This window comes from Myxocyprinus asiaticus, chromosome 20 (genome assembly GCF_019703515.2).
Source record: "Myxocyprinus asiaticus isolate MX2 ecotype Aquarium Trade chromosome 20, UBuf_Myxa_2, whole genome shotgun sequence".
Classification (NCBI taxonomy): Eukaryota; Metazoa; Chordata; class Actinopteri; order Cypriniformes; family Catostomidae; genus Myxocyprinus; species Myxocyprinus asiaticus.
The window spans coordinates 38,736,902-38,763,901 of record NC_059363.1 but is presented as its reverse complement, the minus strand read 5'-3'; the positions used below and the strand labels follow the sequence as shown (position 1 = coordinate 38,763,901).

At 39.2% G+C, this 27,000-nt stretch overlaps 1 pseudogene; it reads left to right on the top strand.

Annotated features, from left to right (window-relative positions):
• The first annotated feature begins 8,797 nt into the window (after positions 1–8,797).
• LOC127411116 (STAGA complex 65 subunit gamma-like) lies at positions 8,798–24,765 on the top strand (annotated as a pseudogene).
• Positions 24,766–27,000: the final 2,235 nt, after the last annotated feature.

The window sequence follows — 27,000 nt, the reverse complement described above, 5'->3', positions numbered from 1 at the left end:
AACAGAATGTCTCCACAAGCAGAAAAAATATCAGTCTCTATCTGAACGATCGGATTTAATTTATCGGTTTTTCTTCATGGGACATGAATAGTAGTGTCAGGGTGTTGTGACAATAAAAAACAACAATGAATGCACTTCAACATGTATTGAATGTGTCTTGATGGGCAAGCCTAGAGTGTAAAAGACATTGAATAGAGCACATTGAATATTTCACTAAGTTAGCAAGCCACCTATCCTCTTCAAAAGTCACCACTCCTTTCACAGGTCCATATCCCTCACTTAAATGTGGTAACCGTTAACACGTTGACTGCAACCAGTGTGTTAAAGAGCAACTTTTATGGTTTTTAAATGTGCCTAATTTAGCTAAAAGTTCCCATACAATAGATTTACATGCATCCAAGGTCAAAAAACACTTTAATCTGCTTATAATTTAAATTGCAACATTACCTTTTTTTCCCCCAGTGTCAAAAAGGACTTGTTCAATGACCCGATCTAAAGGATTCATTCTAAACTCTGATTGGTTAGATGTACCAGTCTGTTGTGATTGGTCTACCGCTTAGTGTAGTGTTTGAGGGCGGGTCAAAGCTGTTCGCGAGCAACCAATGAAGACCAGTGGTGGGTTTTCTTTGTTACCAAATTACGTAGGTTAGTACAGGAAGTAAGTCTGGAATTACTAAGGACTAGTTTCAGGTGTTCAGAATCGGTTCTTTCTTTTGGGAGTCAATAACTCCATTTGTCATGCACTTTGATTTTTGAAACTTTAAAGACTTTTTTTTACATTCACAAACAGCTATATAACACACTACATGAAAAGTAATCAAAATCAAAATAAAAAAAAATCAAATCACTTTATTGTCACACAGCCATATACACAAGTGCAATGGTGTGTGAAATTCTTGGGTGCAGTTCCGATCAACATAGCAGTCGTGACAGTGATGAGACATATACCAATTTACAATAACATCAAATTAACACAACGCAATTTAAACATCTGTTATACATAATTAAACTCGACTTAAAACATCAAATTGACACAACACAATTTAAACATCTGTTATACATAATTACACAACTTAAAACATCAAATTAACACAATTTAAACATCTGTTATACACAATTACACTCAACAATATACAATAATAACATACATTGCACAGTATACAATATGCTGTTTTTGTTTTTTTTTGTTTTTTTTTTTACTATATAGATACTATATAGATACACATTATTCAATAAAAATTAAAATATATATGAAAAAAGTATATATATAGAATGTACAGTATTGTACTGTATTGACATTCAGGCTGTCGGTTGATAGTCAGTTGTTAAGAGAGACATAATATAATGACAGTAATATAATTTATGACAGTCCGGTGTGAGATAAAAGAGTAATAAAGTGCAGGGCTGATGTATTTTGATCGTGGGAGATCAAGAGTTCAGAAGTCTGATTGCTTGGGGGAAGAAGCTATCATGGAGTCGGCTGGTGCGGGTCCTGATGCTGCGATACCGCCTACCTGATGGTAGCAGTGAGAACAGCCCATGGCTCGGGTGGCTGGAGTCTCTGATGATCCTCCGAGCTTTTTTCACACACCGCCTTGTATATATTTCCTGGAGGGAGGGAAGCTCACCTCCGATGATGTGTTTGGCAGTTCGCACCACCCTTTGCAGTGCTTTGCGGTTGTGGGCAGTGCTATTGCCGTACCAGGCGGAGATACAGCCAGTCAGGATGCTCTCCACAGTGCAGGTGTAGAACCGTGTGAGGATGTGGCGGTTCATTCCAAACTTCCTCAGCCGTCTCAGGAAGAAAAGGCGCTGATGAGCCTTCTTCACAACGACTTCAGTGTGGACGGACCATGTGAGTTCCTCAGTGATGTGGACACCCAGGAACTTGAAGCTGCTGACTCTCTCCACTGGTGCTCCATTGATGGTGATGGGACTGTGTTCTCTGTCTTTTCTCCTGAAGTCCACCACAAGCTCCTTTGTCTTACTGACGTTGAGGGAGAGGTTGTGCTCCTGACACCAGTGTGTCAGAGTGTGCACCTCCTCTCTGTAGGCTGTTTCATCATTGTCAGTGATCAGACCTACCACCGTCGTGTCATCAGCAAACTTAATGATGGCATTGGAGTTATGTGTTGCCACACAGTCATGTGTGTACAGGGAATACAGTAGTGGGCTGAGAACACAGCCCTGCGGGGCTCCAGTGTTGAGGGTCAGTGATGAGGAGATGTTGCTGCCTATTCTAACCACCTGGCGTCTGCTTGACAGGAAGTCCAGGATTCAGCTGCACAGCGAGCTGTTTAAGCCCAGAGTCCGGAGTTTCTCATTTAGCTTGTAGGGCACTATGGTGTTGAATGCTGAGCTGTAGTCTACAAACAGCATTCTCACATAAGTGTTCTTTTTTTCCAGGTGGGAGAGAGCAGTGTGTATTGTAGATGCAATGGCATCATCAGTGGAGCGGTTGTTACGGTAAGCAAACTGCAGCGGGTCAAGATTGAGTGGTAATACAGAGCAGATGTAATCTTTGATTAGTCTCTCAAAACATTTGCTGATGATGGGGGTCAGAGCAACAGGACGCCAGTCATTTAAACAAGTTATTTTCGATTGTTTTGGAACAGGCACAATGGTGGATGTTTTAAAGCATGTGGGGACTACAGACAAAAAGAGGGAAAGGTTGAAAATGTCCGTAAAAACACCAGCCAGCTGGTTCGCGCACGCTCTGATGACGCGGCCTGGAATGCCGTCTGGGCCCGCGGCTTTGCGGATATTCACCCGTCGGAAGGATCGGGTTACATCCGCTACAGAGACGGAGAGTGAACTAACCTCTGTAGCTTCGGCCGTGAGAGCTCTCTCCGCGAGGGCGGTGTTATTTCCCTCGAAACGAGCATAAAAAGTATTTAGCTCATCCGGTAGAGAGGCAGCGGTGTTCATGGCGGAGTTTTTATTCCCTTTGAAGTCCGTGATGATATTAATTCCCTGCCACATGCTTCTAGAGTTGGTGGTGTTAAACTGTCCTTCAATCTTACTCCTGTACTGGCGTTTTGCTGTTTTGATAGTTTTTCGGAGGGCATAACTGGCTTGTTTATGCTCCTCCGCGTTCCCGGAATTAAAAGCGGAGGTCCGCACATTAAGTGCTGCGCGAACATCGCTGTTGATCCACGGCTTCTGATTCGGATAGATTCGCACAGTTCTGGTCGGAATCACTTCCTCTACACACGTTCTGATGAAGCACATTACGCTATCAGCGTAAAGCTCGATGTCGTCATCAGAGGCGGACCGGAACATCTCCCAGTCCGTGCGATCAAAACAGTCTTGTAGCGTAGAGTCTGATTGGTCCGACCAGCACTGGATCGTTCTGAGGGTGGGTGCTTCCTGTTTCAGTTTCTGCCTGTAAGCGGGCAGAAGCAGAATGGAAGAGTGGTCCGATTTGCCAAATGGTGGGCGGGGGAGGGATTTGTAGCCATCCCGGAACGGAGAGTAGCAATGGTCCAAAACCCGGTCCCCTCGTGTGTTGAAACTAATGTGCTGGTGATATTTTGGTGCGACTGATTTTAAACTGGCTTTATTAAAGTCCCCGGTCACAATGAACGCGGCCTCAGGGTGCGCGGTTAATATTTGAACAACCATAATAGGTGCTCTTTAAGATTTGGATACTGCCCTAATGAAAATCGAAACATCAATTATTGGCTAAATATTCATTGCTAAATTCTCACTCATGGTGAATCTATGCAAGTTTGCCTCACTATAATGACTATGTTTCCATGGGCAGTCATAATAGAGCTACAATTGAGCTACTGCAGGTTTTTGCCTAGTTGAGCTACAGTCTTAATCTGTCTGTCCGAGTATACATGACAGACACAGTATACAGACTGGTACTATACCTTGCTTGGGATCACCTCTGTCTCCGGAGCATGCACACTACACCGAGTCCAATTGTAGTCTGATTAATCTGTATACATCCTGGATGCTACAATTGCATTATCTGACTAGTACGATTTCACTCGGACTAATGCGTTTACATGACATTTTAACAAGGTGAATTATTGCTTTATCTCAACTGAAACCCAACTTTTAAAGTGCATTTAAACGTACTTAATGTGGACAAGCCAGCAAAAGTGACTGCAGTCTGAAAAATAAAAATGAGATCTGGCCACATATAACTTGCTGTTTGAACAGTCTAAGAAATCAAATTTAAGAAAAAGTTAAATGCACTTTCTGAAGTATTAAAATAATTTGGTTATTGTAAGCCCTTGAAATAATTTTATTAACAGTTGTTTGTTTTATAAATGTAGTATTTATATTTTAAACCTTTTTTTGTGAACAATTTATAGTATCAATAATGTATACATCCATACATTTCTATTTGTTCTCATAGCCTTCAATTTGCAGGTTGTTTGGTGGTGAAATTTGGGCATGAAGTTTTTAAAATATATACAGAAAATAAAATGTGCCTTTTTAATCCAATCCAATTAATCGAAAACATTATCGACAGATTACTTATTTAAATAAACGTTAGTTGCAGCCCTAATTAAATCAACCAATCATTCAGCTAACAGTCTGCTAAACAATTTAATTACCTTGTCTACGAGCCAGAAGTTGTTTGCTGGTGGAAATGGAGAAGAGGTCCTCACCCAAGGATTTGCCTGCACTTTTTCCACTGCTGGTGCACCCGAGGTTTGTAGGGGGGGGTTGATGCCAGAATAAAGGAGACCACTTCAAAATCTGCTTTACAACATTAAACTCAGTCACATTTACCCTTGCACAGCAAAATTCCAAAAATAGTCACCTCAATGGGATCCTGTGTGATCAGGTATTTTGCCTGATGGACTTCCAGTGGCAGAGCAACTTCTTGCGCAGGTTTCCTTTGCATCAGGTTCTAATTTAGTGAACTATTACTCAACACTCAAATACAGCACTGACCATTAGCAAGGTGGCTCTTTTGGCAGTGACCTCTGTGTAGGCTCCGTACATAGCTGCTTCGTACATAGCTACACCGAACATGGTCACAATGGACGAGTGACTAGCATTGTCTATTCAGCCAATTCTTTATAACTGCACCCTTCAAAAATGAACAGTAATATTCAGTAACATTGATCACATTTATTGGCGCCCCCCAGGGATGCGTGCTCTCTCCACTACTCTTCTCCCTGGACACATTAATATCAATCTGAAAAAAATCCATGTTAAAAAAAAAAAAAAAAAGTTTTTTTTTTTTTTTAAATCTATTAAGAAGGTTAAAAACAATTATATATAAACTCAGCAAAAAAAGAAACATCCTCTCACTTTCAACTGCTTTTATTTTCAGCAAACTTAACATGTGTAAATATTTGTATAAACATAAAAAGATTCAACAACTAAGACATAAACTGAACAAGTTTCACAGACAGGTGACTAACAGAAATGGAATAATGTGTCCCTGAACAAAGGCCACCAGCTGCATTAAGTACTTTAGTGCATCTCCTCCACATAGACTGCACCAGATTTGCCAGTTCTTGCTGTGAGATGTTTCCCCACTCTTCCACCAAGGCACTTGCAAGTTCCCGGACATTTCTGGGGGGAATGGCCCTAGCCCTCACCCTCCAATCCAACAGGTCCCAGATGTGCTCAATGGGATTGAGATCCGGGCTCTTCGCTGGCCATGGCAGAACACTGACATTCCTGTCTTCCAGGAAATCACACACAGAACGAGCAGTATGGCTGGTGGCATTGTCATGCTGGAGGGTCATGTCAGGATGAACCTGCAGGATGGGTACCACATGAGGTAGGAGGATGTCTTCCCTGTACCGCACAGCGTTGAGACTGCCAGCAATGACAACAAGCTCAGTCCAATGATGCTGTGACACCGCCCCAGACCATGACGGACCCTCCACCTCCAAATCGATCCCGCTCCAGAGTACAGGCCTCGGTGTAACGCACATTCCTTCGATGATAAACGCGAGTCTGACCATCACCCCTGGTGAGACAAAACCGCTCGTCAGTGAAGAGCACTTTTTGCCAGTCCTGTCTGGTCCTGCGAAGGTGGGTTTGTGCCCATAGGCGACACTGTTTCCGGTGATGTCTGGTAAGGGCCTGCCTAACAACTGGCCTACAAGCCCTCAGTCGAGCCTCTCTCAGCCTATTGCTGACAGTCTGAGCACTGATGGAGGGATTGTGTGTTCCTGGTGTAACTCAGGCAGTTGTTGTTGCCATCCTGTACCTGTGCCGCAGGTGTGATATTCGGATGTACCGATTCTGTGCAGGTGTTGTTACATGTGGTCTGCCACTATGAGGATGATCAGCTGTCCTTCCTGTCTCCCTGTAGCGCTGTCTTAGGCGTCTCACAGTACAGACATTACAATTTATTGCCCTGGCCACATCTGCAGTCCTCATGCCTCCATGCAGCATGCCTAATGCACGTTCACGCAGATGAGCAGGGACCCTGGGCATCTTTCTTTTGGTGTTTTTCAGAGTCAGGACACTAAAGAGACCTTTCTACTAAGTTTTTATAACTGTGACCTTAATTGCCTACCGTCTGTAAGCTGTTAGTGTCTTAACGACCGTTCCACAGGTGCATGTTCATTAATTGTTTATGGTTCATTGAACAAGCATGGAAAACATTGTTTAAACCCTTTACAATAAAGATCTGTAAAGTTATTTGGATTTTTACAAAATTATCTTTAAAATACAGTGTCCTGAAAAAGTCTTTTTTTTGCTGAGATAGTATATATATATATATATATATATACACATACATATACACACACACACATACATACATACATACATACATATACACACACACACACACACACACACTTACTACAATTTAATCATAATGTAGTAATATTAATAAACTGTCTTACCATAAGCTCATTACATCACATTGGAATCTGTGCATGAATGACGGCCTTGTGAGAGCACGTGATCAGAGTGACACGTGGCGAGGCCACTATAGTCAAGTGACTGTTGGCCATTTATCAGATGTCCGTTACGATTGACCTATTCTCCATTCATTTTTTTGTAATTTACCTCGGTAATAACCTGTAAATACTATCATTTGTACACATCAAGTTCCTGTTCATTCATAGCTATAAGTTTACTCTTTACTTTTAGTTGCCTTTAAGTTAGTCAGTCGTCATATTGTTGGTGAGTATTAATGCAGCTATGACGTTTTTTGTTATTTTGAATATGTTTTAATTATGTTCAAAGCAAGAATCATATAATAGATACAACTAAATAGTATTATAATTATATATCCAACCAACTCACTTAAAAACCGTTTACGGTTTAATTCTCCCTGAGATAAAAACTGACTGACATAACTCCATTTACACAAGGGAGGAGTCATTTTACCGACAAGCACCAACCACATCTCGGGGCGGCAAAATTTGAAGCGCTCAAGAAACTCAAATGATGGTGATTGGTTTAGCCTCACCAGCGCTGAGAAAAGCAACATGTACATGCGGCTCCGTACAGGAGCTTTAGCAGCGGCCTGGATAACAAAGGCTTGCATCAATAATAAGCACTGAACTAACAATAGTAACATACTTTAATCATTATAAAGCGAAGACCCACTCGTACTGTTAAACTGCATACTAAACCGGTCGTGTTCAAATGGTTATCTCTCAGATGAAACTCCCGTGACCGCGCATTTGCTGTCCCGTTTCCACCTGATATTAAAGATGCGTATTTGATGATCTGATCACAAGTGGTCTGCGCAAAAAACTGGTGGAAACAGTGTCCAAAATTTTTTATTGGATATAACTGAAACCACATACAAAGGTAGTGGTCAGGTAGTCGCATGTGACCACACCTGTGCAGTGTGGGAACGCTATCCGCCCTACTCTCCGCCCACTCACGTTACACGTAATCATTTTGGGATGTGTTATGAGAAAGCACATCAGCCTTTCCTGTTCGCTCGAATTAATAAAATACTAAATAATAATTATGGTTTCGCACCACGACTGTAGCCATCTAAACGTTTACTATGTAGGAAAACAATGCTATGAAACTGAATTTACTTATTTTAACTGTAATACATTTACGAAGTCTGTTGTGTGTCACCACTAATCAGGATCCCAGAAATGAACGGACTTGCTTTCCCAAAACTAAACCACGCCCCCAGTACATGACACATATCTACAGCTATATTAGCTATATGACTGATAAAAATTGCATTTGTTTAGGCAACTGTGGGGAAAATAAAATAAACATTTGTATCTAATTTTACTTTCATTTAATTTAACAATACTTTCATGTAACACAAACACCTGCAATTTTGTAATGGTACTCAGTTCAAACTCTTATGTTTTCCCACTGGCCAAAAGCCACAACAGTCTTACTAGTAAAGGACTAAAATATGCCTTCAAATATTAAATGTATCAAATGTGGTTGTTCCTATGCCAGATTTTACTTGCTTCCTTTTATGGAGCTTTGAGACATACCTCATCTATTTTTATATATATATATATATATATATATATATATATATATATATATATATATATATATATATATATATATATATATATATATATATATATATATATATATATATATTCATTTATTTTTTATTTTTTGTATTAATTAAAAGAAAAAACACAGAGAAAAACAACACATACACACCGAACCAACATTTAACTTTTAACCCCCACTAATATCCCTCCCCAAACACCAACCCCACCCTAACCCCCACATACCTCATCTTTAAGTGCTGCAAACTGGCATGAAATTGCTCTGGTGATGTGATAAATTACAGCAACCCTGTAAAAAAATGTTTCAGATGAATTAAACTCAGTCTGCACTTTAATTTGTAGTTGACATGTACATGATAGTGGAGTTTGTGGGAGAAGGCACAACTGGACCTGTATTAAAATCATGGTACTTGGATGGCCACTCATGGTGGCCTCCATACAAAGACTTGGACTGGTTGCTGAAGAGTGTCAGGATGATGGAGGCACCACAGCTAGAGAAAGGGTGGACCAAACATCAAGCCAGAATTCTTCACGAGTCAGGTAAGCAGAGTAAATTACACTGCAAATAAACATTAATAAAACAGATGGTAAAGTCACTAATACATGACCTCTCATGGCTTAATGCTTCAAATGAAATTCAGGTACTTCATTTCTTTCAGCATCTTTTGACAATATTGCCAACAAATTGAAAAAGGCATGCTACACTTCTGACATAAACTCAGAATCGGAAATACCTGGAAAAAGAATTCACAAGTAAGTTCTTTCTCTCTGGGCTGCTGTTTTTCATGCAACAAAAGTGAATGGGTGGATGTCAAGCTCCAAAAACATCAAAAAAGTACCATAAAAGCACTGTTAAAAAAATTATTTCATTATTATTATAAAATAATAATAAAATTTATTCACTGATAATCTTACCTTCAGCCCTAGCTTCAACATCACATTCACACTTCGAAACCAAGTATGTTTGGTTTCTTACGTGCCATCAATTGTGCTCTACTTCCTGCAATATGCAAAGAAAGAAGCAAACTCCTGGCTGGCTGTCATGCGCCTTTTACTGAGGAGTGGCTTCCGTCTGGCCACTCTACCATACAGGCCTGATTGGTGGAGTGCTGCAGAGATGTTGTTCTTCTGGAAGGTTCTCCTCTCTCCACAGAGAAACACTGGAGCTCTGTCAGAGTGACCATCAGGTTCTTGGTCACCTCCCTGACTAAGGCCCTTCTCCCCCGATCGCTCAGTTTGGACGGGCGGCCAGCTCTAGGAAGAGTCCTGGTGGTTCCAAACTTCTTCTATTTACGGATGATGGAGGCCACTGTGCTCATTGGGACCTTCAATGCTGCAGACATTTTTCTGTACCCTTCCCCATATCTGTGCCTCGATACAATCCTGTCTCGGAGGTCTACAGACAATTCCTTGGACTTCATAGCTTGGTTTGTGCTCTGACATGCACTGTTAACTGTGGGACCTTATATAGACAGGTGTGTGCCTTTCCAAATCATGTCCAATCAACTGAATTTACCACAGGTGGACTCCAATCAAGTTGTAGAAACATCTCAAGGATGATCAGTGGAAACAGGATGCACCTGAGCTAAATTTTGAGTATCATGGCAAAGGCTGTGAATACTTATGTACATGTGATTTTTTTCATTTTTTATTTTTAATAAATTTGCATAGATTTCAAACAAACTTCTTTCACGTTGTCATTATGGGGTATTGTTTGTAGAATTTTGAGGAAAATAATGAATTTAATCCATTTTGGAATAAGGCTGTAACATAACAAAATGTGGAAAAAGTGAAGCGCTGTGGATACTTTCCGGATGCACTATATGTAAGCCTGATTATTTTTTTTATAATAATTGATTTTTCCCCTTTTTCTCCCAATTTGGAATGCCTAATTCCCAATGCGCTTTAAGTCCTCGTGGTCGCATAGTGATTCGCCTCAGTCCGGGTGGCGGAGGACGAATCCCAGTTGCCTCCGCGTCTGAGACAGTCAACCCACGCATCTTATCACGTGGCTTGTTGTGCGCGTTGCCACGGAGACATAGCGCGTGTGGAGGCGTCACGCCATCCACCGCGGCAACCATGCTCAATTCACCATGCGCCCCACCGAGAACAAACCACATTATAGTGACCACGAGGAGGTTACCCCATGTGACTCTACCCTTCCTAGCAACCGGGCCAATTTGGTTGCTTAGGAGACCTGGCTGGAGTCACTCAGCACGCCCTGGGATTCAAACTAGCGAACTCCAGGGGTGGTAGCCAGCGTATTAGCCTGATTATTTTTTAAAGTTTGGTGCAACAGAATTTAGATAAACCTTGATTTAATCCAGATTTAAGATTAATCCTTATTGGTGTAACCCACCCTAGGTTTAACAAATTAAACATGAGGAGTATCAAACAAATGATTGCTAATTAGGGACAATTGCACTTTCAAGCTTTTGGTTACTAGTAGGGTTTTGTGCAGTACTAAGTAATCTTGTTTTGACGTAGGCAGACATCACACATCAACATATCAATACTTTCAACAGCATTTGTTAATCACCATCAAAGGGCCATGGAAGAGCAACATAAGCAGACTCTCCCTAGCTATCAAGGTAACTGGCTCTACAAGAATACAAATGTAACCACATGTAAAAGTTGTAAACACATAGGACTTATGATTACTCAAAAGTAAGGCTGACTCCATGACTGGGTGGGCCAAGTTTCCGAACACAGAATAGGCATCGTTGACATATACATGTGTTCAGTCATGTGCTAATATTCTGCCTGATGTTAGAAAATTGCAGACCTCTTAATAAATTAATCAACTTTAAACCAGTCATTAAAAATGAAAATCTCATGTAAAATTACTTAATCACATGCAAACATTACCAATTCCACCATTCTCAGCTCCAGTTGTACCAGTGAGATTATCCCAGGCAGACGACCAAGAGGATGCTTGGGGTGATCACCTGCCTAATATTCAAGGTAAGAGCATTAATTAGCATTTGGAAGAAGAAATCAGACAGACAATCACTGCACATGAAAGACAGCCTAAAGCCTGCGTCTCACTAGCTGAGTTTTCAGACGACTGCAAGCCAAAAGCCTCATTTACATATGGCTTAACACTAGGTAATACAAAATTTTCTGTACAATCCATTAGAGAACATATTTTCTGTCCCGAGACCTTCAGGTTCACAGCAAGGAAGAACACAGCGTAAGTTATAAGTCTCAGTTTTGGTAATTACAGAGGTATAGCTCTAATTAATAAACCATGAAAAGTTTCAATTACTGCGTTCAATTTCCTGCTGCATCAGTTTTTTGAGCATTAACTTAATTTAGGCAATCTGATTGTCAGAATCACAAAAATGACAAACATTATGAACATGACCACAACAGGTAATACAACATTTTATGTACAATCCTGTACAACTTCTGAAATGTATCTTTTAATGTGTGTGTGAACTCCACCTTTCTCAGCTCCAGTTGCCCCAGTAGGCTTCACTCAGGCAGAAGAGCAAGGACAGGCTTGGAGTGAACAGCCACCTAATATTCACAATAAAAAGAGCATTAATTAGCATATGGAGGTAATCAGAAACACATATACTGCACATGAATCACAGCCTAACACAAGGTAATACAACATTTTCTGTACAATTAATAGAGAACACATTTTCTGTCCTGAGGCTCTATCGAGACTTGAGACCCTCGAGTACCTATCAAGGAAGAACACAGAGTAAGTTTAAAAAAAAAAAAAAAGTCAAAGAAGCTTCCGTTGTATTTTGAAAGCATTTAGTTATTACTGTTATAAGTGAAACAAAAATATTTTTCCCTCTTATGTTTTATGCTTATCTAAAATTCATATAGCTTACTTTAAGTTTTAGTGTGTGTTAACTAGGGATGCAAATTTTGGCAAATTTACTTAACTGATTAACCGGCATCATTAACCGGTTAACCGACAAGCCATAAATCAAACACATAATAAAACACGTCATCAAACAAAAAATGACAAAGGCCATATTTTTTTAACAAGTTTTTACTGGCTGAAATAAAGCAGGCTCATATGACGGATTAGGGATGTAAAAAATCGAATTGCATCGTAGCATAGACATCCTCAAATTGGTAAACAAGTGTATGGTTTCCAGGGTTGGGGAGTAATAGAACACATGTAATGGGATTACATATTTAAAATACAAAATGTTAGTAACTGTATTCCACTACAGTTACAATTTAAATAATTGATAATTAGAATACAGTTACATTCAAAAAGTATTTTGATTACTGAAGAGATTACTCTGCATTTTATTGTCATTTGTTTCATTTAATATTTAGTCCTTTCAGATGGAAAACATTAATACACATAAATGATGCGATCCAAAGTGCATTTGAACAGCGGTGAAACACTTTATGTGTTACATTCATACGAGCAGACAGAGAAGTAAGTTTGAAGTTTGGAGCAGAAGAAATAGAAATAAACCATGTGTGAATTGTCAGCTTTACACTAAGCTAAAATGCTATTTCTAGCCATTTTACATGCACATGTTACCAGGCACGATCATATTTTTTTATCAAGAAAATTCATGTTAGATCATAATCTCTTTTTTTCTAGTAAGACCTTTGATATTAGGGCAAAAATCTTATTCTAGATAATTTTTGTATTGTTTTCCTGTAAAAATATCAGAAAATCCTTAAAACAAGATCAATTTGATTTATCTTGTTTTAGAAATAACACTGCATAAGATATTTAGGTTTTTCAGAGAATGTATTTTTAACGTGTATTTTGTCTTACTGTACTGGCAGAGTTTTTATAGTCAAAACAAGTGAAAAAAAATATCTACCAGTGCTGAAGAAGTAATCCAAAGTATTTAGAATACGTTACTGACCTTGAGTAATCTAACGGAATACTTTACAAATGACATTTTACAGCATGTATTCTGTAATCTGTAGTGGAATACATTTCAAATGTAACCCTCCCAACCCTGATGGTTCCATTCATAATTTAATTTAAACATTTAATTTATGTTAAAATGTTTCAATAAAGTTTAATTGGAACATTTGTGGACACTTTTGCTTTTTTAAAAAAACATTTTTTTATCGTATCTTATTGTAAGACTAATGTATCGTATTGAGAAATCTGTGCATCATTACATGCTTAATGTACATACAGTACATCTAGCAATAGTCTTTAACATCTGAATGAAAAAAAGTAAAGTTTCTAATAGAAACAAACGTAGCTAACGTAACAAGCATTAATAAAAAAATAAGTAGATTGCATACCGAATTACCATAAGAGGCAATGACATTTGCCGAGATAACAATGTCACGTTTACGCTGTATCTCCTCACTCAAAGAAAGCGCAGAAGATGTGAAGGCTTGCGGATGTTTTTGGTTCTGCACTGAACTCTCGCTACTACTTAACTTTAAAGTAGTATTGCATAATTTGCATCGGACCATGTCACCTAAACGGACGAAGTATTTCCCGATCTTTCAGATTGAGTGGAAGACAGTGGTTTACGTGTTAAATAGCGCCCTCAAATGTACGTAACTTGGAGTACATGATAAACCCATTAAATTCCCTCAGTTGTTTGTTTTAAAACAATATTAATAATTTTTAACTGACCGCATTAATCGAACAATTTGTTGAGGTCGGCTAACAGGTTAACCGTTAGCCGACCATTAGCCGAACATTAAAAAATGCTTTCTGAAAACCATCATCAACCACAAGTTTTAACTTACCAATTCCTCCATTCTCCACTTGACTAGCAAGTGTCTCTTAAGCAAACCAGCAAAAGGATGAAACTCACAAATATTTTATTAGAGTAATCAGATTTTTTATATAAAAAATTTCATAATTTTATGTTATGAAAATGTCACATTATTTGGGGTGAAATATCACCCAGACATGTTTTTGGCAGATGCAGGTGTAACAGTTTGTAAATGTATGCTTACAGGTACTTCTGGACCTAATCAATGTACAAGTATGTTAATGATCAAATATTCACATTGAAATTAAGAATTAAATAAATAAAATAATGCAAGTTACAGTTTAACAAAGCTACATGCCTAATTAAAATATCTTTGGTATTACAGCCATAGAAAGGGCGATTTTGGAGACACTAGGGAAAATAGACATGAAGATTAACCACCTGACTTCACTGGTCCAGTCTCTTGTGGGAAACAGGCGTTTTTTTTTTTTACCCCAGATGGAGAGCGAGGAAGAGGATGGTGTCTTTCCTCTCACATCTTTTCATGATTTTGACAGGCTAGAATAAAGACTGTCAGACATTGGAACTGCCAAACCAACAACTACAAAAAAAAAAAAAAAAAAATGTAATAAATCATGCCTCTTCTTTTCATTTAGAATGTTTTTTTTTTTGTGTGTGTGTGTGTGTGTGTTTTTTTTTTTTTAAATGTTGAAGAGGTTAAAATAGATATTACCTTAAATTTGTTTGTTTAAGGTGAACAGATTATCCATCAGTGGCGGACAAAATATATATATATAAAAAAAACTGTTTGGAGAATCTGCTCCAAGGTCTTCGCCACCAACCTAGCCAGACAAATGAACTGGTGCGGAAGGGAGACAAGTGTTTATAATATGCATGCACTAAATTTAATGGTGAAACTGTTAGTATAACTGCTTCATTACAGTCCAAGTCAAGTACGTGACTACTCAATCTGAGATTTACAAATGATGTTACCCAATTAATTACAAGTCATGTGCTAATACCAACAGCCACGTACTGTTTTAAAAAAAAAAAAAAATGTAATTAATAATAATTTTCTTTATTTATCACACGTCACACAGTTGCACATGTACAGTGAAATTCTTCTTTTCACATATCCCAGCTAGGCTGGGGTCAGAGTTTAGGGTCAACCATGATACAGTGTCCCTGGAGCAGATAGGGTCAAGGGCCTTGCTCAGGGCCCAACAGTGGCATCTTGAACCCCTGACCTTCTGATCAGTAACCCAGAGCCTTAACCACTGAGCTACCACTGCCCCTTAGCAAATGTAGCAAATGTAGCAAATGTAGCTTGTTAAGAACTTAAAGTAGGCCTAAACCACCAGTTAAAACCTTTAAAGCTTATTTAGTTCAACCAAAGATACGTGCGCTAAGCAAACTAGCTAGTTATCCAAACATGTGATGCCAATCAGCAACCCAATCAACCCAAAGTTATTATATTTCTAACTGATTACAAACAGCAAACAATTATTTTAAAAATAGATTTGTAGCAGATACCTAGTTTAAGCCAAATATGGCTTAGTTTCCCTCACAACTCATTAGAACAGGTGCCTTCCACATCCTTCTCGATTCAATTTGATGGCAAAACAGCACATTTGTTACATATGATCACGCCGGAAGAGCTTAACGCACCTTTATACACACATGCGCAGTTTGTCTGATCAGTGACCTCATGTATAAACTTCCTGATGATTTTTATTAGGGCCCAAGCATGGCATTGAATCAATAAAGCATAAAAAAAAAAAAAATTAAAAAATTAAAAAATATATTAGGGCCCAAGCACTGAAAGTGCGGAGCCCTATTGTTCTTCTAAGGATTATTATTATTAGGGCCCAAGCACTGAAAGTGCGAGACCCTATTGTTCTAAGGATTATTAGGGCCCAAGCACTGAAAGTGCGGAGACACTATTGTTCTTCTAAGGATTATTATTATTTTTATTATTAGGGCCCAAGCACTGAAAGTGCGGAGGCCCTATTGTTCTTCTAAGGATTATTATTATTTTTATTATTAGGGCCCAAGCACTGAAAGTGCGGAGGCCCTATTGTTCTTCTAAGGATTATTATAATTTTTATTATTAGGGCCCAAGCACTGAAAGTGCGGAGACCCTATTGTTCTTCTAAGGATTATTATTATTTATTATTATTTTTATTATTAGGGCCCAAGCACTGAAAGTGCGGAGGCCTATTGTTCTTCTAAGCATTATTATTATTATTATTATTTTATTTTTATTATTGTCATTCTTTTCAAGGTTTTCGGTACTTTTGGGGTACATAACATGCGTGAAAACTCTTGAAATTTGCACACACATCAGAGTCGTTGGCCATTAGGGCTTGGCAAAGATGCAGGGGGGGCTCTGCAGCACCACCTAGAACATGGGCATGGCAAGAGGATGTTGGCCATTTTGGATTGTTTGAAAAATGCATGCTCTGGAATTTGATATACATCTCCCAGGGATTTCACGTTACAGGTACCAAATGTGGGCGACATCATGCCAAGACACTGACGATGCTAAATTGCGAAGGGATTTTTGATATATATCGAATCGTGTTGCCATGGTGAAGCGATAAAAATGTAGCCAAATGTTTGTCCTTGTGGGCTGATCACACTGATGTGGCTATTGTGGGTCATGACCATAGCGCCACCAACTGGCGGAAGGAAGTGTGTCACTTTTAACAGACTTTGAAATATCCCTATTATGTTAACCTGAACTGCTTCAAAAAATGTTTGAATAATGTCAAGACAGTGCAGATTTACAATTCTGAAGGGATTCTCGATATCTTAAATACTGTTGCCATGGCAGTGCATTAAATGTCATCATTCCTTTTTGTGCATATTCACATGTTTTGAGGTATTTGGCAAAAATGGTTTTTAAAGTTTATTGTTAATAAACATATGTCTTAATTTTTATAGAAATAAAATCTAATAAAAATATCAACTGAAATGTAAAAATAATAGAAAATTATGTCATAATTTGTATATGTAATGAGTGGCAATTACAGAAAATGTCCAATAGAGGGCATCCAAGCTCCATGAATGATTCCCAAAATATTTTTGGTGTCCTGTCTAGAAAGGATCCCACTTTCGTACAGTATGTATATGAAGTATGTGTAACTACGTTCTTCAGTTAACTATATTTCTCATTTCATGTGCTAAACACCTCCAGTTCTTGAGTTGGAGTTTGATTAATTTGATCTGTGTATGTTTTGATTGCCGATCCGGCGCTGGAATGTGTTATTTTGAATTTATGATAAATGTTTGTTCTGAGTGTAATCAATGTTATTTAGTGTCAGCAGTTTTTCCTGAAGCTCGCGATCTTTTCCAGGAAATAGAAAAGCTAAATATGTCCCTCATTGTGACTGCCTTCTCGGCCGTATTGTTTTTGTATATGTAGAGCATGTGTTTTGTCTCTCTCTCTCTCTCTCTCTCTCTTAATCGCTCTCAGGTGTGGGGTTACCAGGTGATCTGATTTTTAATGGAGAGCAGCGGCACGCAGTGTGTTTCCTTGCTTTATAAACCGAGTGTTTCATGGCTGGGTTGTGCGATGGGTGTTCATGAGCTGTGCCATCTTGGTCACCGGTGCTCTCACGCAAATTCTCGCTGTTGTGTGGAAACGCTTAAACCACGTGTGTGACAGCTAACCCCGCGTTTGTGTTTGAGCTCTTTTCTAGTCGAATCCCATAGAAAAATGCAAACAAATGTGTCCCCACTCAATATATACATCAACTGAGGTGCGGATGCAATCTTTGTTAATTAAAACATATAGTTTTATATGGACGAATTAGAACCTTTAACCTCTTATGCAGTGGGCGAATTAATTACCACTAGACCACTCAATCGGACTCTTTTTATCAGCACTGATTTATGTACTTCTCCACTGATGTACAATATCGCATGACTGACAATAGTACACATAGAGATGAAGTTCTCAAATGTATTGTGTTATTATGGGAATCCCATCTCTTTCCTTTATGTTTGACAGCGGCAAAACAAATGCTTAAAGTCTGAAGCAGTTGCAACATTTCCAAATATACAGCAGCTGTTTGTATAATCTACATATTAATGGCGTATCCTTCTAAACACCACAGACAGCACACACACATCACAGCTCACATTTAATCTTCACCCTGCGTGCTGAGAATAAGACACAAAAACCTGCATTTATACAAAGAATCCCTACCATTCACATAAAATCCCCATTAGTTGTGTAATGAAATGTGATTATAATTTGAAGTGTTATTAATACAGTAGGAGAGAGCGGGGCACAAACTATCACTTTTTGGTTTTCTTACATTTGTGTAAATGTACTTGGGGTTCAATGTATTTTTCTTTGTTCACATTAATTTCACATGTGTCTATTACACATATGTGGTCTTGTTTCATGAATACAGCGTGTACTTTTCGCAGTCTACCTCGAAAAAAAGAAAGTGAAACAGGAGAGGGGCACATTGTAACAAGACCATATAACAGCTTAAAACCCCCTCTAACAACTGTATCTGATCTAATTAAAAAGCCTAGAAGATCAACTAAATTTTCCTGTCAATAAAAGCCATTTATTAACTTTATAATAATTTTGACACTTGACAATAAATACACAACAAAGCCACATCATTGACCAAAATAATGCATGGACTGATGACAAAACACACACACATGCATTAATGGAAATTATCAAAAATTACATATCTGACTGCATGGAATTGCATATAGTTTTTTGGAATTGGGGCACATTGTAACGCAGTGTTACAATGTGCCCCATCGGCACAACTGGTATTTAAACCTGGCTGGTCCCTTCTGCTGGCTATCTGAGAATTAAAAGACTATGTAAGATGCTAGCTAAAAGATTGGAGATTAAAATGATACCAAGTTTGCCTTATTTTAAATAAACAGTAAAAACAGAAATGAAAATTCACTTTCATGTGAATTTATACTTTTGCTACCTTAAAATGAACTTTTGGCGATATCTTCCAAAGTTTTTTTAATTTTACACACTTTTGCTTCACTATGATCAAGGACTGAGTCCATCAATAGATTAAAATCTTCTCCCAATATTATATCATGAGGGGTGCCAGCGGCTTGCAACATCCCTTCAAGATCTATAAAAAAGCCCTGATCATCAGCATTAGGTGCATAAATATTAGCCAAAATCAACCTTTGCCCCTGAATTTCTGCTAAAACAATAATGACTCTTCCTATTTTATCTTTAATCTGTTTGAGAAATTTGAATTGTAGATGTTTATTTATCAGTATAATGACCCCTCTGCTCTTACTTGAGCCAGTGCTAAAGAAAACATGTCCACCCCATATCTTCCCAATTTTTTCAGCTTCCTGCGGGGAAAGATGCGTTTCTTGAAGAAACAGTATATCATATTTTTTACGCTTAAGAAAAGAAATAACTTTCCTTCTTTTTATGGGATGCCCCAACCCATTCACATTCCATGTGGAGAGAGATAACCTACTCATAATAACATTTGACATTTTGATATAATACAAAAAATAAATCGTGTGTCAAAAACAAGATTATACAGACCGCATTCAAACATTATTGCAACAATCAAACCCCGAACTTCCCCCCGAACAAAACAAACAGAAAAACGTGCACATTAACCCTGCGCGCGACAGTGCCAACTGGCATCAATCCCTCTAAACTCAGAGTCCATGTACGCATTCGAGAACCCCCGTGACAACTTTGCCATCGGAATGCTCAAGTTCAGTGCTTCTGCACAAATATTGTGAGGCAAAATTACATAACAGAAAATACTTTGTAAAAACAGACCCCAGCCAACAGGCAGAATAAACAGAAAGAACGTGTAGATTCATTCACAGAACTGTCTTGAAGGTGTGTTCCTCCACAAAACAAACTCCAGCCACTAGGCTGAACCAGCACAAAAAAAATAAATAAAAAAAAAAAAAAAAAAAAAACAGGCATCCCGGTTCCTCAAATGATCAAGTGTGTATTATTCACTCACAGGCTGCATAAAAAAAATACACCATGACTTACTCAGTCCATCAACTTTATAAAAGACATCCTTTGTGTAGGCATGAAGATATTTTGCAGTCATTCTTAGTATCCGTTTCTCAATCTGGCTGGGAACTTCTGTGTAAAAGCGATCATCCGTCCATGCAAAAGTTTCTTGAAGGAGTCATGCCCCAAAACAAACTCCAGCCACTAGGCGGATCCAACGCAAAAAGAAACAAAAATGGCGCACAGCTTCTTTGGACAGCCAGAGAAAGTACAGCGAGTTAATCCACTCTGGAGCTACATGAAAAACCCCAAATGGCTTACTCACACATTGTTTTTATAAAAGACAGTGTTTGCTTTGGACATGTAAATACCTTGCGACCATCCTTCATTTCTATTCTCAGTTTGGCCGGAAACATCAGTGCAAAAGCGATCTTAATCTTAGAGTTTCTTACATTCCTTGAACCGATCGCGTTTCTCTCTTGTCACAATCGCAAAGTCCGGGAACAAGAAAATATTGTGATTCTTCCAAGAAAGCTTTTCTTTGCTCCTCGCCTTGCGCAACACAAGATGTTTATCGGATGATCTCAGAAATCTGGCCAGAATTGATCGGGGCCTGTCTCCCTCAGCAGATCTGTGAGCCGGGACTCTGTGAGCTCGCTCGATTTCCAGTTTATGGCCTGTTATTTCAAGCAGACTCGGGAAGAGCTCATCCAGGAATTTCACCATATCTCTGCATTCTTCATGCCCAGGAATTCCAACAATTCGTATGTTATTCCTTCGGCTCCTATTTTCCAAATCTTCCAGTTTTTCCAATACTTTTTCCACGACTATTTTTGTCGCGGGCGGATTAATGGATAATTCCCTTTCGGATGATTCCAGATAATCAATTCATTTCTCAACTTCTGTCACTCTTGTAACCAACTCAGAGAACTTTGCTTCCATCACCGTAATCGATCGACGTATTACAGCGAGATCCTCCAAGTGAGCATCAACCTTCGTCAGCATCACCGAGATGTTGGACAGTTGACGCTGAATTTCATCTCCCGACGTGCCATCCAAATTGAGTCCCCGGCTCGCAGGGCCACCAGAGGTTTCATCTGGAGCACATAAGTGTCTTTTAATGTCTCCAGAGCCAGAGGATTATGACTTCTTTGCCATGTTTACCTCAAAGAACAAATATGTAACTGGGTGTATCGAATCTAACCGGTTATAACATGAAAATAATAAAAAAAACAGCAAAGTGAGCAGAGCTCGTGTTTCACACGTCTGCTTCTCGCATGGCGCCACGTCGTCTCTCTGATTTAGCTTTTTTATATTTACTGGACTTTGCATGATGTTAATTGATAAATGAAAACTATTTTTGGCATTATTTTTAGCATATAAGACATCCTCACTATGCAACATTTTTCACAAGTGCCACTGTGCTGGCTCATGCTGGATTTAAGTTGGTGAATGGGAGCGTGCTGAAGACTTTGACCGATCTAGTCCATGAGCACTACTTACGGCTCACCAAGCTGCTGTGAGTGGCCATTGACAGGGAGGCCTGACAAGGCTCTACGCCCTTTCCTGATGTGGTGGAACAGGTCTTCCATGAGGTGGCCCTCCAGCATTTCTGGCAGGTCCGCATCAAAGATTACCACAGCTGTAGGTGAGACGTCTTCAATGTTATACTTTAATATTCACCCACAGCAGGAGTGCTGTTTCAGTTTGTTGTGGAGTGCAGTGGTTAAAGCTCAGGGCTAGTAATCAGAAGTTTGCTGGTTCAATCCATGCACTGACCAAGCCATGATCTATCACCACTGATGAAGTATTGTCCCTGTTCTAAGTTATATAAACGCAACCACAAAGCAATGCACCAACAACCATTCAGAACACCCTTGCAACCGCATAGCAATGGCCTGGCAACCACCTACAACACCCTAGCATTGTGGCACAGTTTTGCACAAGCTAGTGTAGACTGAGCTTTGACTAAATCTTTGACGGCAAAGGTCTGGACTGTATTTCATCTTAAAGCTACACTATGTAACATTTGGCTATCTAGCAGTTAGTGGTTGAAGCATAAAACTGCAAGTTACTTGTGGAGGAACATTGTTTTGGTAATTATGTGAGCTGGGCTTTGGCTCTGCTCTTCTGCGCAGATGAATCTGATGTTTTGAGGAGTACCGGTGTAACCATGGTTACAGGTGAACTTATCAGAGCGAATGCCACTAACAACATTAAACTCACCCCCTCCCCTCAAAAAATAAATAAATAACGAAAGGAAGAAAAAGATGGATATCCGATAAAATACTGTATGTCTTATGAGCAGGTAAGTAGCATATCTTCTGCTGTTGTTTTGACTTATTGAAAACAATTGTTTTAAAATAAATAGCGTTACAAATGTTTGTCACTGATGACATAGACATACCGATTGCTAGTCATATCAGATAAAGTCAAATGGTGGAAGCTTTTATAACTTAGCTAGCTGGCAAATAGACAAGGTAATAACTGGTTTAGAGATTGTCATTGTTACCATCATAAAGTGACATTTTTTCTATTGTCCTTCCTCGAAAATGAAAGTGAAAGCACTGTAGTAACACAATCCATAATAAAATGCCCCATAAGTGTGGCTAACACTATCTAATGAACTACCGCGCTAAGAGAGCTACCTGGCTAACTATTGGTCCAGTAAAATATCTTACCTGTCGAGCAAGAAAAACACCATCTCTGGGTCGGTTTTTAATCATTTCAAATCTCTGAGTTGTTGCCACCTCTGAAAAGCCAATCCAGTGCTGTTTCATGTTTTTATTATGGGCTCTGACGCTTTCCCTTTTTGCTTGCAGACTCTTCTCAGTTCGAGATATCTTTATTTTGAAAACGAGTGATTCCCCAGAGGGTTACCTTTTTGAATGATCCACGCTCATGTGGTCTGGCTACAAGCTTTCAGCTTCAAACTACTACCACACCTTTCAACGCATATATACATGTGCTGTAGTAGCTCCGGACCTTCTTTATTATTTACGGACAATGATGTAAACACGCACGGACAATTGACTGAAGGATGCAATTTCCCGTCAAATCCGTCCCAATAGCTTTAAAATATAAATCATTATTAAAGGCATAGTGTAGTGTAGCTTTTAACTGGCCAAGAACCACCCAGACAGGAAGAGCCATCAAACTGACACGTTAAGTGATCATTCACATTTGGTTTTGTCATTACGTGTTGTTTAACATGCTGCAGGGTTATCTGAGATGTATTATACCATAGTAAAAGTCTGTCACTAACCTGGCAAACCTTGGTAAATCCAGTCATTATATCATCCTCAGAAGCGCTCATTGTTTCAACCTGGAACCTTGTGAACATTACTCGCAGAAGTCTCATCAAACAAGCCAATCAGATTTCTAACTTGACAAAGAATTTTCCAGTTTTGTGTGCAATATGCATCAGACAGCTAGAGCATGGACTGTGGGCATGCCGTCTGAAGCTGACACTATGCACCACTAATGTTTCTTCAGAAATTGTAAACATCTAGAGTTTTGCTTTGTGATTGCTTTGGCATTGACTGACTAGTGTCTTCATCTCCTGTAGGTCAGTAAGGAGCTCTCAGAAGAGTATAACAGGCTGGTGTATCCAGAAATGACTCTGGAGGTTTCCAAGCATTTGAAGGTTAAATAGGAGACGGTGAGTGACATCCCATTCCCGCTGAGCGAGGAGCCAGATGCGGATCTAGCCTCAGGTGACCAGGCCCTACCAGTCGGTGTCCTGGGCACCTCCAGTGAAAGACTGACTGGAGGGCTGGAAGAGGGACAGTCCCCTCACACATCAGGTACATCATTCACTTCTGAAGGATTCTTGGCAGTGCTAAACAAGAACAATCAAGAAAAGGTTCTAAAGAAATTTCACTTAAATTATCAATTTATTCATTCATCAATTATTGAAAGGGACAGTTAAGTTAAAACTGAATGTTCTGTTATTTTTTCAACTTGTTCCAAACCCGTATGACTTTCTTTCTTCCATGGAAAACAAAGAGAAGTTTAGTAGACGGTCCTGAGTGGTGTTTATACAATAGTTTAAAATGTAATTAATTACTCACTAAAAAAATCTTCCCTGTTGCTCTCAAATCTTATTTGCACTTAGTCACACTACCTATTCAAACTGGCATGGCGAGACTGGTTATGAGACATGCAACACCAACTGGCATTTGAAATCATTGAAATAGATGCAATGCAAATAACACATATAATAACACCTAATAAGGATTATTAGCAAATAACAACTTAAATTTTGGTCTGTTCCTTTTATACGTATACTGTATATATACAGTACATTGTTGAAGCCATGCGTTATTGTTGTAAAAACAAATATAATTTGGAAAGTCTGAAGCATGTGGTCGTTATTAATCCAGACAGCTGTTTTATTGTTTTCAACAACGGCAGCAGGAAACAGCTCCCCTTTATGGCACCGAGCCCAGGTAAAGATGAGCCACGTATCAGGTCATGGGGTTCTGGGCAGTGATGTCTTGAAGAGAGCCCCATGTCTACTATGAGTGAGGCAGGCATCCCTCCATCTCCAGGTAGTTTGGAAGTCAGTTACAGGTCCCATTTACCAGACTCACTTAAGGGCATGTCGCCCTTCTCCCAGTGGCCTAGCAAATGAATGAACATCGCTTCATCATCTAAATAAAGACACTGAAAGCATTTCCACAGCCGTTTTGATAGTATTGTCTTCTGTTGGGACTACGTGTCTTTTCAAAAGAAAAAATATACAACTGCATACTTTCAATGCAAGCTTATTTTTTTGTTTTTTTGGCATAACTTGCACCTCTAAACTTAAGGTGTGCATTTTCTCTAGCTTTTTCTAAAAGGACTATGTCTTACCTTTGAGTGGAAATTGTTGGTGGAATTGAAAGAGACAAATTACATGTGTATGAATGCTTGGCCCAGCAAATGGCAGCTGGTCACTTTTCACCCAATTACTGAGTGGGACAATTACTTGTTTGCAATGGTAAAATTAGCATCTGTTTATTTCAACGAAACAAAGCAGGGAGCACAACACGGGTAATAATTATAGCCTGATGTCTGCTTCAAAACACACAGGGATGTCAGTCAAGGGACAATGACAAATTAATTACAGCATGCATTAATCTGCATGTTAAATAAGCAGGCCATTTCATTACCTGCTCGCATTCCCAGACATCACAGTGGAGGCACTGTCTCCTAGCCACCTGTTCCAAAAAAAATGGTTTAGCTAGGCACGCTGGTTGAGGGTAAATTAAGCTTCTTACCCTCTCCAGGTAACAAAGCATTTTGGGACTCTGGAAGAGGAACAGAGTAAATATATTAAACAGTGTTTCCAAATTAATTTGGCATGGGACTTTAGTGTCTGCTTCAAGGAAGATCTTATTTCAGCAAAACAAAAAAGACTTTAGTCAATGTTGTCTTGAGTCATAATTAATTTTATTTATTTATTTGTTTGGCATCTTAACATTAAAAAACAAGGCAAGAATAAAAAATAAATAAAAAAATAGAACAGAGGCAGGAGAGTTTAGAAACCCTTATGGGCTTATTTGAATACCTATATATACAGTATACCTATATACAGTATATATATAAAGAAGAGTAAAAAATAAAATATATTAAAACAAACAAAAATCCACCATGTTCGATCAAATGTAAAATAGAAAAGACTTAGATATACGATTTAAAGAAAATAACAACTTAATCAGGAATACAGAGAGTTTGAGAGTGAGAGTATAAGCATTCACAGAGTGACTGGGTTCATCAGGGTGATCCTCAATCTGTGTTTGAAGTTATTTAGGGAGGTTGACATTTTAGCAATGTGGAAATATGCATTCCAAAGTAATGAACCTCTGTATTTAATGGAAAATTGACAATGTGTAGTATGATACAAGGGAGGATGAAGGGTGTGGCAGGGGGGGCATGGTCAAGCGTCCATCCGGAGAGAGAGAAAGCAGTAAGGGCGCTTGCACCTGAGCTATATTATGTTTAACACCTGTTTCTAATTCTATCAGGAGGATTTGCAGACTTGAGTGAAATTCAAGATGACATTTATTTGATGAATATAAAACAGAAAATGTAATGTCTCTCTTTGGTGTAAGCCCCACCTGGCAGTCTGAAGAAGTTGTACTTGGAACCGTCATATCCTGCCGGAGATAGGAGGCAGGGGCGAGGAGCCTACCCCCGTGCAGGACGGGACTTGACTGGTGGTGGTGGGGTGGTGGAGGTTGCCGTGTTAGCACAACTGAAACAGCAATGTGATAATGTGAGCAGACTTATAAAGCAATGGCTTACCTGTGATTGGCTAGGAGTTACCTAGCTAATGGTGCGATGATGTACAGCTGCTAGTCTTCCCAATAGAACTATGCTGCGCTTACATTTCTATCAGGAAGACTTGCAGACTTGAGTGAAATTCAAGATGACATTTATTTGATGAATATAAAACAGAAAATGTAATGTCTCTCTTTGGCGTAAGCCCCGTCTGGCGGTCCGAAGAAGTTGTATTTGAAACCGTCATATCCTGCCGAAGATAGGAACCAGGGGCAAGGAGCCTACCCTGTGCAGGACGGGACTCGACTGGTGCTGGTGGGGTGGTGGAGGTTGCAGTGTTAGCACAACTGAAACAGCAATGTGATAATGTGAGCAGACTTATAAAGCAATGTCTTACATGTGATTGGCTAGGAGTTACCTAGCTAATGGTACGATGATGTACAGCTGCTAGTCTTCCCGATAGAACTACGCTTCACTTACATTTCCAGTGAGCATGGGGAGAGTGGTATATAAGCAGCCATGCAACCAGCAGAGGGGAGAGAGAGAGTCTGGCACAAGGAAAGCCACGGTGTTCCTGAAGCTGTTGCGTTTATTCTGTTGTGTG